A 16,315-nucleotide genomic window follows, 5' to 3' on the forward strand; every position below is an offset into this window, starting at 1 on the left:
TATATCACTATGTCCTCGTATTTTAGTGAGAAACTAAGGAATAGACCCTTTTACTTTGTATTCTCTTACAAACCAAGCTCATTGACCACCCATTTTCACTCACTAGTCTCTACAATTAGGACCATATGCACCAACTCCACCATTAGTCTTTATTCTCTTCGCCTTATTATTGCTAAAGTTAAATTAATTTTGTTATTTTTATTGAACAGTTAATAAAAACTTATTTTATATTGTTGTACGGGTTCTCTATTACATTTTTTGCTTAAAGTTACTCATTTTTATTAATTAAAAAGTAATTTTTAATAAACTTGGGGTATGTTTAATTAGTTCGCCTTATCTTTGTGATCTAATATGAATATATTTTTTTTAATTAATCTAAATATGGAGTTTTGTTGGATTTAATTATGTGTATTAAAATAATTTGACAATCCATATCTATAATAAAAGCAATCATTCCTTCAATAATAATAACAACAATGGTTATAATAATAAATACTTGACAAGTTGACAATACTCCATGGTCTCCATCATTCCGTATCTATGATAATATCAATAATTCCTTCAATAATAATACTAATAAAAAAAAAAAAAAAACCAACAAGACAATATAACTAACAATAATGGCTATCTATCTATAGACTATAGTAGTATAGTAATAGTAATCATTCCTTCAATAATGATAATAATAACAACAAAAAAACAATAACATTAACACAAATAACAACAAAAATAATGACAACAACGACTATATGACTTTAATTAATAATAATATCGACATAATGTTGTTCGTGACTCCCTCATCGACATTTGTTATTGATCTGGGATTTCAGCAGGTAAAGAGGTTAATATTGGACTGTGTAATGGCAGGACAAACCTATCCGTCTTGTGGACATGTTACTTTACTCTTGGGATATGTAGCTAGATGTGTGTGTTGACCTGATTGGGTCATCGCCCTTGACACAAGCTGCGATGTCCAATTTTGTACCTGGTCATGTGGTGATAGATGCGGCTCGACGTAAACGTGCAAAGTATCAGGCTAAGTGTGAGACAATTGGATATGGTAAAATTGAAACTAGTATATGTGTTCTTAGTTCCAACTAGTACAATTAAACTCAAAAGCTTTGGAGTATTAAGCAGTGGCGATTCCAGGAATTGCAAAAAAGAGATGTCAGGGTTATTGGGTTTCGAACCCCTGACTTCTGTTTTATAATGTGAAACTCTAACCAACAGTCCGCGCGCATCATGTAATAAATATGTATGCGTAGTTTAATATATAACCTTTGTTTTTTTATTTTTCCTTTTTAAAAAAACCTATTCGTATTTTTTGGGATCCAGTATGGGTTCAGCTGAACCCACTGAACACATACTGGAATCGCCACTGGTATTAAGCTATTAGCTGCCTCTCGACCTTCCTCCTATTGTACTTAAAGAAGTGTGTATATGTAGAAACAAGCAAAAGAAACAATCAGTTCTTTAAACAGCCTGTAAAGATAAGATATGCTCCATATATGTAGCCATATCGCCCTTCCTAGCCTGAAGCCTGAACTGCTGACACTCTGAACTTTGAAGACCGAACGCCTAAAAATAGGTAATGAATGAAAAGAAAAGAAAAAAAAACACAAATGTCAACCAAACAAAACACAGATGCATATTCCAATCAAATGTTGCAGTTGGCCAAACTAATGAAATCCTAGCTCACTAAAACGATAAATCATTACCTTTCATCTCCTCTGAAAGTTAAGTTTCCCGATGAAATATGCAAATAGAGATGCAAAAACCAGAGGGTAGATGAATAGCATAACAGCCACAAGGCCAAGATGATCATGATGAAACCCAAAGTATTCTTCTACGAACGAAGCAATCGTTTTTGTTTTGCCAAAGACTGATTTCTTCATGTACATCACCATACTGGGAAGACAGCAGACCATTTAGAGTCCAAGAAGTTGGACATAGATAATATAACCACAGCCACCACTTGGGAATAAGCTGCAACAATACCATTTCAATTTTATAAGTTCAGCTGTTCAAGTTTCAATCTGGTAAAACTTAACTATGACCTAATTACCCAATCCAAACTTGCAATTAACAAGGGATTATTTAAACCATTTTTCACACAAACAGAAATAGACCTAACCTGGAATCAATGTGACTGACATTAATTTATTACAATAAAAAATCTAATAGACTCAAATAGACATAAACCAGTCTGGACCTGAACTAAATGACTCGGTACTCAATGACATCAACATTACCCCAATGGCGGACAGAGTCCATGACAAAAGGAGAGTCTAATATACACAGGCTGCTCAGGCAGTAACAAAGAGGGAACTGAATTATGATCAGAAAGTAAACTATCTGATGTTTCATGTTTGTATTAAACAAGGACCTAAGATCCGCAGTTTAAATTGAAACCAGAAATAAAAAGTAGCCACTTCCATAAGAAATGCTCAGTTCACCTAGAGTCTAGAAGTATTAGCACACAGTTTTATCCCCTAATATTAAAGAATTTATCAAAAAGTTGTACCTTTCTTATATAGTTGTTAAGCCACACAGGGGAGATTTTGGGACATCCGGCCATAGTGTATTACTTTCAGAAAGTTGCTATCCTTTCTTAACATTCCAAAATAATACAGGCTCTTAAAATTAATGACAGAGGGCATGCTAACAAGCTTTTTAAATTCAGACAATACATGAACTCCTAGAGTCCTAGAATTGTCAAAGCAAAGTCACCCAAGGGAAAGGATATTTTCCTTAAATGAAAAAGGAAGCCAATTTGGGGACATATTGTTGATTAAAGTATGTTAAGAGAACATTTGAAAGAGGTGACTAACCGGTAGAGGTATCAAAAATCCAGCAAATAAATTCATCAATGGGTAGGTAGATGCTCCTATAATTGTAGCTAGTTGGTAGTTCGGTGTCAATGATGCGAGCATCATACCGAAGTAATTGAAATACACCAAAGTACAGGACATGGCATAGAAGTACCAGAGCAACTTGTACGCTGATAAATAATACCCAATCATCGGATATGTAACAAGTGTGAATATTAGAGCTAGCGTAAGAAGATAAGGAAGCTCAATGGTGACCTGAAAATCAACAGCTAAATAAGTGAAATGAGCAAATGAAGGAACATAAAATAAATGAAAGCAACAGATCAAAGTTGTTTGACCAGAGGGGGAAGCAAGCACCTCCCCCTCCCCCATCCCCCCTTCCCACCACATCACCGCATAAAGAAGGGAAAAACTATAAACTTTTCGAAGGAAATGACTAAAAATATATGTAGAGTGGGAGAATAATGTTTCTAAAATAGACCTAAATACTCGTTTGTATGCATTGAAAAAGATAGAGACTAATTTACGATGAAGCAGAACAGGTTTTTTGGGTTATACCAAAGTACTAGTGTGTTGAACATGTTTCCTCATAATTTTAAGACCTAGACAATTTTAGAAAGGTTTAAATGGGAGTAATGGGACCATAAATACATTCTATACCTGTGCAAAACAATAAGCCCACGAGGAGTACATCCCTGCAAATCTTTCCCGATAAACGACAGTTCTTTCTGCAGTAATGTATGGAATAACAGTAGAACAGTTGTTTAGTCCCAAGAACAACACAGCAGCGTACATCGAACCAAAGATCGTGAACACACTTTGTTCATCTTTTCTGCCAATTCAATGAACAAAGGGCTAATGTAAATATATAAGGCACGTCTTTAAATATATCAAGACTGTATTTGCAGCTAAAATATAACATACTTTTAATTCTTTACACAGAGATTAGCTTCAATATTCAGAAAATCACATAGCTGATGTTAAGATAGAAATTTGTTGTGCAAAACTTGTGCAATATTCTAAAATTTCTCTGCCCAATACTTTTAATTTGGATACTAGAAAAACAGTACAGGTTGGCAGTTTATCAAGGATTTTATGTTTCCACACTGACACTAGCTGTGGGACAGCAGATTTTCCTGATAATTTGAAAGAATAAATAAAGTTCAGATTCCTCAAGTAATTTCCCCAACTTACATGCTCCTCCCTTGCTGCCAGAACAGCAACGCAAAAATAAGAGATGACACAAAGGCATAAATTAGGCGCGTTAAATTGTATGAAGGGCTTCTCCAGTAAGATAGATGTTGTTTCCACAGGCAAGATTTAAATTGCTCCCGACCAGATAGAGAAAAGCGCCTTTGGAATTGGAGGTCCTTAGAGCCCACTGAAGGGAAACTTAGCTGCAGTACAATCTCTTCATTGTTCCTGGAGTCAACATGATAAGGGAAGACATAAAAAGAACCCATAAAAATCAAATCTACTAGAAAGGGAAAGGACTACAATCACTAGAGCTTAGTGCATCCATTGATGAAGACACCTACTTGCATAGAACAGAGCTTTTGTAAATTTCAGCAAAATTGATGCCCATTTCTTTTTCAGAAGATGCAGAAGTGACCTCCAACATCCATGTAGCAGGATTATAATTATCTTTGATCTTGGGCATGGCAGGTACAGTCTATTTAATTTCAAAAGAAAAAGTAACTCAGAAGAATCTATGAGGCAGTAAACATACAGTTAAACTAATTAACAAAAGGCCTAGAACAATATAGGGACATTCAGGAAATAATCTAACCTGAAAATATTCAGTAATGTTACTTGATTTATGGCCCAGAGGACCAGAATAGATCATGTGTCCACCAGTTTTTAAAAGAATAAGCTGCAGTAACACAATACATAAACACTTGTCAAAATTCAACCGCGTCAAGAGACAGAAATTCCAGATTAATCAGGAGAGACAGAAAAAGACAAAACAAATACATATCAGTTACTTCAGACTTCAGAGTAATAATTAAACGACAATGCATCGCAATAATAAGGTTAAGTCAGGATAATGGTACACTTCAAAAAGCTTAATCACCAAATTAAAAGTTATTCAATTTATTATTTATGAACTAATATATTCATAATTGATCACGTTATTATCTAGGAGAAGAGAAATAATTTTAGAGGCCAGAAATCCAGAATACAATTAATTGCTTAAAAGCATTCAGTTTGTAAGAATATACACTTACCATCTTTTACCAACAATTTATAGAAATGTTAATTTAAAATGGACTTGTAATGTGCAAAGGAGGCTTTATTGTCATAAACTCATAATATTCTCTGTTTTCTACCAATAGCTTATTCATTCTACTGTACAAAATATGTAATATATGTCGAATTTGAGATTGAAGTGTCTTTGTCATCAAATGAAGTATCCTACCTCGTCAAATGCTTCAAATATATCTATGCTTGGTTGATGGATGGTGCACACTACAGTTCTACCTGTAACAACAACGTTCTTGACTGCTCGAATTACAATGGCAGCTGCTCTTGCATCCAGACCAGTTGTAGGCTCATCCATAAATATAATAGATGGGTTGGCCACAAGCTCCACAGCAATAGTGAGCCGCTTTCGTTGCTCAGTTGAAAGACCATTGACACCAGGTAAGCCAACTAAGGCATCTTTAAGTTCACTGAGCTCAATAGTCTGAAGGACTTCATTGACAAATTCCTGAAATACATTGAAGACAACTCTGCAATGTAATTTCCAAAAAATGTAGGACTTGCAACTTTTTTGTAAAGAGAAATGTCATACTATTTTGGTGTTTGAACCAATATTATCAGGAAGCCGAAGCCAGGCAGAAAAGATCAGTGATTCCTCCACGGTAATGTTTGGAGAATGTATATCTGTTTGCTCACAATAGCCAGATACTCGAGCAAATGTCTCCTGTACCTTAAGATATCCTCCAATTCTTATTTCCCCTTCAATAGTACCACTAGTTTTCCTTCCTGCAAGAACATCAAGAAGAGTTGTCTTTCCAGCTCCACTGACACCCATCAACGCAGTAAGAACACCTGGCTTAAAAGAGCCAGTTATATCATGCAAAAGTTGGAGTTTCTTCTCAGCAAAGCCTTGTTCTCTCATTTCCTAAATCCAGAGAAGAATTATTATTTTGACACAGAAAATGCTCTGAGTGCTATAAAACAGCTTATTGCATTAGCCATAAGGAGACCTCATGCTGAAGAAATTTGGTTTTGAAATTACCATAGAGGTATCAATGTAGTATTGAACATTGTGGAATGCTACTGTAAGGGGTTGGAATGGTAAGATCATATAACCTGCCATGATTACCAGACAATTATAACGCCTGTTTTGAAAAAAAAAAATGTTCACATGAGCAATGCTAGTCAACAAAATAATGAAGAATTTAACCTTTAGAATCTACACTAGTTTTGTATTTATTTCTCTCTAACTCGTCTGCCGGCTCTGCCCTACGTGGATGTCCGAATCCTTGTAATCGAGAAAGCTTTTCTCGTGAGATAAAAGCCATTGATGCTCCCGGAGCTACAAATATAATTTAAAAAAAGATAAGTAAACAATCCTAACATAACTTTATTTTTTTCTTTGGGAAAAAGAAAAGATAGTCTCACTCTCACCCTTCAAGAATGTTAAAGCTAAAGTATATCCTACATTGGAAAGTAGATAAAACCCAAATAGAGCGGAAACCGATATCCAGAAAAAGTAACCATCAAATAATAGTCCACGAGACTGAAGAACTTCTCGACCTATCGTAGTGTTCGAGGGAAGCATCTGCAGATAAGAATGAGAAATATTATTGGCTGAGGATGAAAACACAGCATCAACCTGTAGAAGCTCTCAGAAAAGGAAAAAGGAGGGGCCAGAGGCCTTTAGCCTGAATATATATTGAAAACAGATGCACATCAAATAACCTCACTAAAAGAAGATGACAACAAGCTACATTGTCATAATCAAAGTGGGCATGAGCAGAGTACTGATGTCTAGAGGGTTAGCCAAGCTTTTATCCTTGTCCATACTAAGTGCAAATGATGCACAAATAATTACGGACAAGATTATGGAATTGCAGGTTCTTGAGGCATATCCTCGAGAAAGTCATTATATTAGGTAAAATCTTAGCCCATAAATTAGCATCATTATTGTCATGCCCTATTGCCCTCCAACTGATTTACCTTCTGCCATCTTGGAGCAAGAAATTCATTAGTTGAAAGACCAATCTCCCCATAAGTAAGTGGCACAGCCCAAAATCCCCATTTTAACCATACTGGCATGGAAGCTGCAAGTAAACACACAGGTAGGTAGGTAATAGATACATAAGATCAGCAAATTCTAATAAGCGAAACATCATTAGAATTCTTACATCGTGGGATTATGAATCCGCTAAATATGAAAACAAACAGTATGAAGAGAACAGAAGCAAAATTGGAAGCAACTATAGTTCGAAGTAGAGAAGCCAAGAGCCGGAACATGGACATTGATGCCAAGTGCACACCCGAAAACAGAAGAGCTTGGCAGATAAACCTGAAAAACACAGTAAATTCTCATATTTGCTCCATGATCTAGTTTTCCATAGTACAATATCACTGAGATTGAGAAGGATAAGATTCAAACACAACCAAAAGTCCAAAACTGACAATAACCAAAGAAGAATTCCAGCATTAGAAAATTTTAAGGAGGTCGTACGCAATTTCACTCCAATTTAGTCAAGACTTGCAGACAAAGCTGTTAGCATAAGGAAAGAGATATGGTACAGTGAGCAAAATAACAAGCTTTAGTTTGACATTCAAGCTAGGTACTACTTAATTAATAAAGAATTCAGGATCTGCACTGATAGTAAAAAAAAAAAAAGGTAATTACATTAGCATATAAATAGTACCACTGAGAGCTGTATGCACGACCACAAATGTACATATTTACAAGGGACATAGTCATTAGTCATATAGGTAATTAGATAAACCAAAAGCATACAAACTTGTTACGCTGAAGTCAAATTGCTTCTATGTTAATAAAAATTGACTGTCAACATAGATAACAAAAACACTTAATAGAACTAATCATAAGACTCTTGAAATATTACCTTTCAACTTCAAGAGTAAATCCAATGACGTAGTAAGTGAAGTCCAGATTACGGCAAGCAAAATGGACAAAGGGATCTTCAGGATAACGGCTGGGATTGCATAAGCCCAAGCTGGATAGAAATAGAGGTCTCTCTGTTTGAAGAAAACGGGAAGTCTCATGATAGTCATAGCCAATTCTGGCATTCCATCAACCATAAGCAGGACAAGACCATAGAACAGAGCGCCCAAATAATAATTTGCATGAAGAATGTCAACATGCATTTGTGTACGTAAGAATACAGTCATTGTTATTAGAGCTATAATTACCAGCTGCAAGTAAAAAAAAAAAAAAATCAAAAATAAATAAAAATAAAAAAGAGAAAAAAATTAGGTTTGAATTATATTAAGCTCTAACAAATAAATAATGTTTGATGAACAGTGAAGTCAACCAATAGAAGTACTTGATCTTCTTTTGGGGAGGGGGAGAGGGAATGAGAAAATTTTGAAGTTTAACCGTCATAGTTTCATAACTTGTTTTAAGTAGCCATCCCATAAGAAATAATAACAGTTTTAAGAATCATACATAATAGACACACGCATGCACATACAAACAGGTGTGCCTTGGCGAGTCCACAGAGCTTTATAGGTCAAAAGATAAAGCCAGGAGGGGAGTAGGAGCAAGCCAACCTGAATAATTTTGAATATATATACGAAAGAGTTTCTCTTCATAAGCAGGAATTCCCTTGATAAACAAGCTTTGAAGAGTTCTCCCTTTGGCAGTGAATACTTGAAAAAGTAGATAGCATTATCGTCACATTGTGTCTTCACAGTTGGCTGTGAAACTTCTTCAAATAAACTCTTTCCAGCATGAGATGCCCTAAAATTCTCACACAACATATCTACAGAGATATAGCAATAAGGTTCTTCACGAAACCAGTACTGTGGTTGATCTTTTTGTGAAATAACCTGTAAAAAGGACAGAATGCGGTGGAAACTTTACCTCAAGCAAAAAGGAAGGAAGATAGAGAAAACAGCGTTCACTTCATAATTTTATGTGTATTGCCAGATACAAGACTTGAAATTGTTACCTCCTGAAGAAAGTCAGCTACTCCCTTCCTCTCAGGACACCTAAATCCACAAGTCTCAAAAAATTCCACTACATAATCACATGGTCCATGATACACAACCTTTCCTTCTGCCATTAAGATTAGATCATCAAAAAAATCAAAGGTTTCTGGTGCTGGCTGAAGAAGGGCAATCAATGCAGATGCATCTGTTATGTGGACCAACTGCTGAATACATGAGATAACCTGAAATGCAGTAGAACTGTCCAAGCCATTTGTAATCTCGTCCATAAATAACACTTTTGTAGGCCCAACAATCATTTCACCTGCAAAATTTCATAAAACAATGATACTTCAGAAATTTAGGGTGTATTCTGATTTAAGTTCTAGAATGGTTGTTTTAAGCACAATTCATTATGGCACCTGTAGTCAGTCTTTTCTTTTGACCACCTGAGATGCCTCTCCTCATAGCATCTCCAACAACAGTGTCAGCACATATATCAAGTCCAAGAATCTGCAAGTAAACAAATGTGGAGTAGTTAAATACATGATTAATAGCAAACTTATATAGACCACAAACAGACTTTAAAATCAAATACAAGGCAGGTTTATACAGGAAGTTACTTTTAATATATAGTCTGTCTGCAAGGAACTCTTCAATCCTTCAACAGCTATTGCCTGTTACCCAGATCGTTAGACTCGACAAACACAATTACTAAACAGCATAGTAAAAAAAAGTTTTAGCGTTGCCATAGTAAAAATCAGAATATCACAATAAATTCACAAATAAATCACATGTAATTATAATTTCAATCATTCATCTAAACACTTATTTTAGAGGGGTGTAGCAGGAAAGGATAGGGCTTCCAATTCCCTTAGCATGTATTACATGGAAAATATACATAGAAATTAGCAAATGCCTTATAAACCCTCATTGTATCTTATTGAAAGAGGAAAGGTTACAGGAATAGAGAAATAGACAAGAGTTTCTATTTTAGAAAAGATACACGAAATCAAGAGGCGAGGAGTTCATTAAGAACCTGTTGAGGCTATAGGAATTATCTTCTTTTTTTCAATACCTTGATGAAAGGATTATGAAAGTATACTTTTGCCACAAAAATCTCCACAGCCAATTCTCCCAATAACATAAATATGGAGATTTAAAGATCCCATGAAAAGCAAGAACTGAGAGATTTTCCTTCTGTGATGCCATTTTTACTTTAAATTAGATTGATATATAAAATATATAATGCAATATAGATACTAAATTGAGCTACTTCTCAATTTATCATTATTCAATATCAAGGGAGTTTTAGGGGTATAAACCTAGTACTCGTAATACTTAACCAAAAATAAACCTACTGGTATCAACTTATATTGTGAAGTAATATCATTGGTTATTATTATGCTCAAGTAAATAAATTAAAAAATAAATAAATAAAAACCAAACAAACAAACAAAACAAAACAAAAACATATATATTTTCTTTTATTGATTACATCTCATATCTCTAATTGAGTCTCTAATTAGTGCCTAATCAGATAAAGCAAAGGATAAAAATAGCAATTTAGCATAAGGTGAAGATATCTGGAACTGCAAAGACAGAATCATAGTTAATATACCTTCATGTATGCATCTATATCAGGCTCTGGAATGATTCCTTCCTGTTTCTCCCGTCGACAGACCTCAATTAATAAGTCTGAAGAGGCAACATGCTTCCATAACTACTTAAATATAATGAACAGTTATGGAAAAAAATCATTATCCAGGAACTGAATAATACTTACCTGCACGGCTTCCCACACCCTGACAACGAGCTGAAAAATCAATTGTCTCCCTCACAGTCAAGTCAGGAATGTGCAGGTCCTGCTGACTTATATAAGCAGAGGTCTTCTGCGGAATGAATTCTTCAAATTTGTACCCGTTGTAATCAATATCTCCTTTAAGCTACAAAATAAAATAAAATAAAACAAACAAAATGTATAGGAGTTGGAATTTTGGAAAGCACTAGCTCCATACAAAAATAAAAAAAATATTAGCCCAATTTGTAATTCCCCTTTAAGCTCCTTTTTTCAGAATAGAATTATTATTGCTTTAGTCCAGTAAAACCCCAAGTTGAACCTCGTATCTCCAGAACCTAAATTCAAGGAAATACACAACTGACATGTTGGCTAAATGACCTACATCAGATAACAAGAGGAAAGATGAATGTACAAGAGGAAAGACGAGTTCATAACATTAAAATAACCTCCAAAGAGCCATCAAGGTTTCCTGAAAGTGCCATTAAAAGGGAGGTCTTTCCACATCCAGGTGGACCAAGTAGTAGGGTCATCCTGCATAATTAACCAGAAATACATGAATGCACTTGTTTGGGAGATCACAGGGAAAGAGCCATGTCATACATCTCCTTAATACTCTAGTGATGTCATCAACTTCTAATACAAACTATTCTAGTGTTCTGCTATTGTGCAGTAGCCACCCTTACAATCAACCCACCTCAACCCCACAAGAAAAAAGAAAATATATTTGGAGACGTGAGAGTAAAAAGATGTACACAGGCACAATGTTCTGCAAATTAAAAATGACAGCATCTCTATTCTCTACCATCAAAGTATCTCAAAAATCCTAGTCACTCGAAATCATAAAGATAGAATTCAGCAATGACAGTTGGTTCAAGATCTCCAAGCTTCAATCTGAACCACTTTACTATTTTAGACATGATATCTTGCTTCTTTTAGAAAATTGATGCTATCCTAATAACTAGAAGTTCCAGTAAGCTGACCTAGTGTGTCATCCCCACTTCCTTTGTGTGTGCTTTTACTCTGCTTTCATGTAATACTTGCCCTCTTAAAGTGATCAGCCATTTTTAGGCACGTCTAAAGCAGAATAGGAAATCACAAACTTAATATAACGAATAACCATCAGTTGCTGTAAATTTTGTACTAGTATCTAGTCTGAAATATACTCTGCAGTAGACATCTAGAATTTCAGTGATGTAATAGTCAATTATCGTCCTGCTTCCAGATAAAATGTGACGATACAATGTTGTAAATTGCGACAAAAATAGGAAAAATCACCTACAAGACTGCAAATGAAGAGTATACCAGGACTTATCTGCATGTACTCATCTTTAAAGCAGTAAGTCATTGACAGACTTTTGATTCAAAATTAAGCAGCACAAAATATAATCAGGGAGAGAACATAAAGACCCCGACAATTTTTACATAACTCAAGGTTATATTATGTAGCAGGCTAGCAGCACCATAACACTGAATTAACCTTAAACACAGTAATCTAACACTCGAAAAAAGCACCAGATGAAGGAAGAGCCACGTGCTACCTTCTACACATACAAAAACAGTCTTTCATTCAAACTAGTCTTAGCAGAATTAGCACCGGATGAGGGAAGACCGCATGCAAGCTTCTACTCATTAAAAATGTTTTTACGAATAATGTTTCATACAATTCTTAGTAAAAAGTTAAACACCTAAATTATAGAACATCATTGCCTGCAACTTACCTCCCAGGTTTGATTATTCCACTGACATCCTTGATAATGCTGAGCTTTGCTTCTTGTAGCTGAGACCCCAATAACTTGGAAAAGATCTGAGCAATGTCAGTAAAAGTTGATGAGTCAGGGTAAGGGCCATGGACTAAGGTCTTCATTATGGTAAATTCACCCGGAGGGCGAATTTTCCATCTCCCAGGAAAAATACTCTGATCTCCTATCAAAAATATCCCTAGTCATTTTACGAATATTGAGATAAATCAAAAGTCTTTTTTATTATTAATAATAGCTCTATTCAGCTTCAAGTGGCATCACAGTCCAGACACCAAACAATGAAAGAAAGACAAACATAATGCTAATTATAAATAAGAGCTGCAGCTCCATAAAAGCATGATTACATCTGAAATTTTCCAAATACACACATACTTACAGATAGACCGCTTTTAAAAGAGTTCCACAGTGTAGGAAGAGGCTTGCCATCGACAACCTTACACCTTGCATCCACAAATAGGTTTTTATACTTTACTTTAACAGCAGGAAATTGTAAGCCAACTCTACACAGGAGGAAAAAACAAAAGGGTTAAGAAATGACCATAACCCAACAAATTAAAAAAAAAAAAATTGTTTTAATTAAGTCTGAAGGCTACTGAGTACAAAATGTTAGGTCCTCTTAATTTTGGATATATTGTAATCAGTGTATCTCATAGAATTGATCAATAAAACAGCTAGATCAGATGATATATATGATAGTCAGAAAATATGATTTCACTGAATATTCAATCAATCAATCAATCAAAGCCTTAATCCCAAAAGTGGGGTCGGCTAACATGAACCAAATTTGATTATTCCGTGTAGTCATCAACATAAATCTTTCTCCTCCATCCCTTACGATCCAAAACTTCATCCTCACGTAAATCCATGCACTTCATATCCTTCCTCACTCCTTCCAACCAAGTCATCTTTGGTCTCCCTCTTCCTCGTTTAATCCCTCCATGGTCCCACTCTTCCACTCTTCGCACCGGTGCACCCTCGGGTCTCCGTCTTACATGTCCAAACCAACGCAGACGATTTTCCCTTAATTTATCTACAATGCCCGCCACACCTACTTTCTTGCGAATAACCTCATTTCTGATTCTATCTCTTAAAGTGTTTCCACACATCCACCTCATTTCACTGAATATTGAACATTTGAAATCCAGGCTTATGAGATGTTGTATTCTACCATTGCACAAACACATTGACAAACCTTCTTTACTCTGTGACAAATGGGTACATAGAAGTCAGAAGTCACTGTGCCTTTGTAAGTATACAAGCTATAACCTAACAATGTCAACAGCACATAGCCAGAGTTCCAAGCAAGAAAGAAGCCAATATATCATTACAATTTGCAAAAAAATGTGCCCAACAGTGATATCAGGAGAACTAAGACGCCCACTCTTTATATTTCTACCCCGACCACACACACTCTATCATATTGTCCCACACTCCTCCATCTATTAATAATCACTAATTAGTCTATGATCATTATGATTCTTCAGAATTAATCAAGGCAAGGAACTATATAAAATTTAAGTCTTAAGACATATTATTAACAACTCAAGGATTTTTTTTAAAAACATCAGCCATTGGTTCAGTAGTACGGCTTCAGTCCTGCAGTGGTATAATATTTTGGATCCTTTAAAGCTCAAGAAAAGTTTAAATTGATTTTAATAAAAGTAAAGAATAAGTAGTGGAAAGTGTAACAATAATGTTTAAGTAAGAATTTAATATCTTGAAAATAAAAATTATGAAAACATTTTAGGACATTCCAAATCAAAACAACATCCCACTCCCCCTCTCCCTTTAACAAAAAGCATATAATGCCAAGCTTATATGATAGAAGGATAACATTACAAATCAATGAATATTTAATAATGAAAAAGAGCATACATATACATTTTACAAATTTCGTGCATAAAAAATGACCGTACTTACTTGTCCATTCTTTTCCTAAGTTTTTGCAATAAACGAAGGTTATCTTGTTCAATCTGTTTGATGAACTTCTCAATGAAAAGATGCCGGTCTAGAGGTCCAAGCATGGAGACATTGATCATCCGTTTTCCATTGACATTGAGTGTGCTATCCCCATGATAATTATCAAATAAAAATACCCTTGCCCGTTGATAGGTAGGTAACCTCTCAATTTTAGCCCATTCCTGAATAATTTCTTCATCAAGGGCATCCTTAGAAGAACCTAAAGATGAACTACTTCTGAAACTAGAGTTGTGACTCCGGAACGATAACCTTGACCTTTTACTTAGTTCTGCCAGATCAGAATGCTGAGATGTAATTTCATCACCAAAGAAAGGAGCCATAGCATAATTAGAAAAGATTCAAAGAAGCAAAGAAGACAATGGGAAAAGGAGAGGGATTTCTAAAGTCATTTAAATGCTAACTATACTATGATATTATTGTATGCACATGCAGAAAAATTATAAAATAAACATGACTAGTGCATCACTATCTAAACAAAATTTAATTTTACAAGGAATTGAAATTGAATTTTACATATGGCATACTGATTGAATTGTACTAAACATGACATGCAACATGAACATTACATAAATTACGTAATGTTAAGCAGGCATAGAATGTATAACTTCAATCAGATTTCAAAGCAAACTAATGATAGAAAATGAAAATGATACGAGTACAGCTGTACAAGCAACATAATTTCAATTTTTTTTAAGTTAAATAGATTGACGCTCCTGCTAGGTCATTCATTAATATTGAAATTCAGGATCCAGACATATGGTAAAAAAATAAGGCTATATTATTGATATACAAACAATAGGCAGTACATTTTGCACGTTGAGTTTACAGTTAAACAATTTACTAGCAGCAACAAACAATTTGTTGCTTAACAAGCTAATAACTTATTAATTATGCCTTCTTATGTTTTGACAAGACATTTACATGCAAAAATTCACAACGAAAGGTACATACAAAGAGAGAGGATTATATAATATAGGAGTCAACTCAGAGTAGTATAATTTAAGGGTGTAATCATTCTAACGTACATAATAATCAAGAGTTTTATAGTATTGGGTTTGTTGAAGTTTAAAAAATATGCGTTTAGAAGTAAGCAATGATGCCAACTGCAAACCAAAAGATTCCCTCATTAAGCTTTCAACATAACAAAATTGCCTTAATAAGTATTGAATACTACTTGGAGAAAGTGTTTATTTTCTCAGATTAAACATTGTGTTGCAACAGGTGATCAATAGCACTTCCCATACAGATTCTTAAGGTAAAAAGGCTGCATACCCAAGTAAAAAGAAAAGATATTCAATGAACGAAATCGATCAAATATATTAATTGTACAACCAGTCAAGATTGATTCGCAACAAACTTGTGCTTAACATAACTTCTTTCAATAAAGATAAAATGATGGATTTTCCATGAGTTCGTTGAATAGACAAATACTCCTTTAATCAATATAAAATTGTCGGTTGTCACACACTCACACATATTTCTTCATAACATCCAGAAAAAAGGTTGTCATAACACGGTAATGCAACTACTACGATTAACTAATTTGGGGATCAATAAAAATGACAACTAATCGTATTATATAGGGTGTTCAGCTTAAAATCTGGCATATACTCTTAATTAATAACAAGGGGTTGAGACAACGTGACAACTACGCCCTGAAGAAGAGAGTTTAATTCAAGCACCGTAACAATAACCCTTGACGACTAAATTGTCAATAACAAAGTATATTTTACTGCTAAGTGCTAACTGTAATTATTGGTGGATTACAATATTACATTGGGAGTAATGCTACAATAAACTAATCA

General features: G+C 34.7%; 1 pseudogene across 1 annotated transcript; it reads right to left on the minus strand.

The window, feature by feature from the left end:
* Positions 1 to 1,189: 1,189 nt before the first annotated feature.
* Positions 1,190 to 14,830, minus strand: LOC145627514 (pleiotropic drug resistance protein 3-like; annotated as a pseudogene). The gene is made up of 24 exons (XR_014111401.1): positions 14,451 to 14,830; positions 12,895 to 13,030; positions 12,489 to 12,547; positions 11,217 to 11,301; positions 10,756 to 10,915; positions 10,591 to 10,667; positions 9,593 to 9,646; positions 9,392 to 9,482; positions 8,993 to 9,294; positions 8,592 to 8,870; positions 7,925 to 8,234; positions 7,208 to 7,368; positions 7,020 to 7,123; positions 6,468 to 6,621; positions 6,244 to 6,375; positions 6,076 to 6,149; positions 5,626 to 5,931; positions 5,251 to 5,541; positions 4,621 to 4,704; positions 4,370 to 4,503; positions 4,026 to 4,253; positions 3,492 to 3,663; positions 2,832 to 3,086; positions 1,190 to 1,986 (listed from the first exon to the last, which is right to left on the minus strand). The product of XR_014111401.1 is annotated as a pleiotropic drug resistance protein 3-like (transcript).
* Between the last annotated feature and the right edge of the window lie 1,485 nt (positions 14,831 to 16,315).

Source organism: Chenopodium album, chromosome 4 (genome assembly GCF_948465745.1).
Source record: "Chenopodium album chromosome 4, dcCheAlbu1.1, whole genome shotgun sequence".
Lineage (NCBI taxonomy): Eukaryota > Viridiplantae > Streptophyta > Magnoliopsida > Caryophyllales > Amaranthaceae > Chenopodium > Chenopodium album.